The following is a 2,460-nucleotide window of genomic DNA, read 5'->3' on the forward strand; positions in this document are numbered from 1 at the left end:
CATGGGAGGTTGGCTGTGGGAGCACACTGACCACCAGGGGGCAGCTCCTGCATTGAGCACCTGCCCCCTGATGGTCAGTGTGCATCATAGCTACTGGCTGGTCATCCAGTCATCAGGTCATAATGGTCACTTAGGCGTTTATATATATAGATACTTTATAAATGTTTGTCATCCTCTATATTTTTTGTGGCTTGCTTTTTTTATTTTATAATTTTACATGAACATTTTTTGAAACTTAATATTCATTTATAAGAGATCCCCAAACTATATGACCTGTGGATCAAATCTGGCCAGTTGCCTGCTTTTCTATAGCCAAAGAGCCAAGAATGGTTTTTACATTTTAAAAGGTTTTAAAAGAAAAAACAACCAAAAATATAACATAGACCACATGGCTCACAACAGCTAAAATATTTACTCTTTGATCCTTTGCAGAAGAACTTTGCCAACCCTCATATACAACTTTTTTCCCCCCAAAATTGGCATGTAATTCATGTACCATGAAATTCACCAGTTAAAAGTGTACAATTCAACTCTGGCCAGCATGGTTCAGTGGTTAGAGTATTGGCCTGCTTACCAACGGGTCTAGGGTTCGCTCGCTTCCGGTCAAGAGCACATACCGAAGTGGCAGGTTTGATCCCCAGCCCCGGTCAGGGAATGTGTGGGAGGCAGCCAATCGATGATGTCATTCTCTCTTCCTCTCACCTTCTTGCTTCCCCTTCTTCTCCCCTCTGTCCTTCCCTCTTCCCTCCCCTCCACTTTCTCTGAAAATCAATGGAAAAAAATGTCTTCAGGTGAGGATTAACAATAAATAAACCAACAAACAAATAAATAACTACAATTTAGTGGTTTTGGGGTTTTTTAAAATATATTTATGGATTTTTTTACAAAGAGGAAGGGAGAGGGAGAGGGATAGCGAGTTAGAAACATCGATGAGAAACATCGATTCAACTGCCTCTTGCACGCCCCCTACTGGGGATGTGCCTGCAACCCAGGTACATGCCCTTGACCGGAATCGAACCTGGGACCCTTCAGTCCGCAGGCCGACGCTCTATCCGCTGAGCCAAACCAGCTAGGGCTGGTTTTTAGTATTTACAGAGTTGTACAACCATCATCACTATCTAATCCCAAAAACTTTTATCACCCCAAAAAGAAACACCTCACTTCTTAGCTGCCATCCCTCCTAATCTTCCCAGGCTCTCCAGCTATAGGAAAGTGCTACTCTCTGTTTCTATGAATTTTCCTATTCAGGACATTTTATATAAATTGCAGTATACAATATGTTCTCCTTCATGTCTGGTTTCCTTCACTTAGCATAATGTGTGTTTTTTTGTTTGTTCATTTTGGTTAATTCTCACCTGAGAATATTTTTCCTTTTTTTTAGAGATAGTGGAAGGTAGTGGGGGGAGAGAGAGAGTCTGCAACCCATGCACTAACTGGGGTGGGGAACAAACCTGCAACCCAGGAACATGCTTTTGACCGGGAATCTAACCCTCAACCTTTCAGTGTGAGGGCCAACACTCTACCACTGAACCACACCGGGGCCAGGGAGCATAATGATTTTTAGGTTAATCCTATATAATAAAAGTGTAATATGCAAATAGACTGAATGGCGGAACAACTAGTGGGCGAGGGGCAGGGCTGGCGAGCAGGCGGCGCTAGGCTGGCCAGTTTGCATGCCAGCGGACAGAAGGAGGGGATGGTGATGGGGGAGGGAAGTGGCAGTGACCAGTGGCAGCGGAGGGACGATGGGGGAGGGGGCGGGGCCACAACGGCCACTCGGTCGCCTCCCTCAGAGGGAGGCCAGTGGTGGGGTGATGGGGGCAGCGCCGTCCCCTGATGGGCCGGCCTGGTCGCCCTCAAGTGCACGAATTTTCGTGCACCAGGCCTTTAATCCATATTATAACATGAATCACTACTTCATTGTTTTTCGAGGCTATATAATATGCCATTGTGTGGATATACCACATTTTATTTACCCATCAACTGATGGACATTTGGCTGTTATGTATAGTACGATTTTTTAATGTCTGCAAAGACATTTACTTCATATGGGTGTGCTACCATTCACTAAACTAGTTGTTTCCATTTTTATTGTGTTATACATAATACCACTTTTAACATACTTGTATGTATATCTCTGGTTATTTACTTAGGATACATTTCTAGAGTTAGAACAGTGATTCCCAAAGTGGGTGCTACCTCCCCGTGGTGGGCCCTGCAGCGATCCAGGGGGGGCGGTGATGGCCACAGGTGCATTTGTTTTAACTTTTTCTGTATTACCTTTCTATTCTGAGTTCAATAAATAGTTTCATAATTTCAAACTTCAATGTTTCTAATTTACACCTTTCTTTACTATATTTTACGAAAAAGGTAGAAACATTAATACATATAACTTTCTGTTTAATTGCTATTAAAATTAAAAAAAAATTAATTTCCAGGGGGCGCTGAGTAATATTTTTT

General features: G+C 42.9%; 1 protein-coding gene across 5 annotated transcripts in view; it reads left to right on the forward strand.

Annotated features, from left to right (window-relative positions):
• The window catches only part of RAB3GAP1 (RAB3 GTPase activating protein subunit 1 (catalytic)), an 88,293-nt gene that overhangs the window by 46,298 nt on the left and 39,535 nt on the right, over positions 1-2,460 (forward strand). The window lies entirely within an intron of this gene.

This window comes from Myotis brandtii, unplaced genomic scaffold (genome assembly GCF_000412655.1).
Source record: "Myotis brandtii unplaced genomic scaffold, ASM41265v1 scaffold278, whole genome shotgun sequence".
NCBI lineage: Eukaryota > Metazoa > Chordata > Mammalia > Chiroptera > Vespertilionidae > Myotis > Myotis brandtii.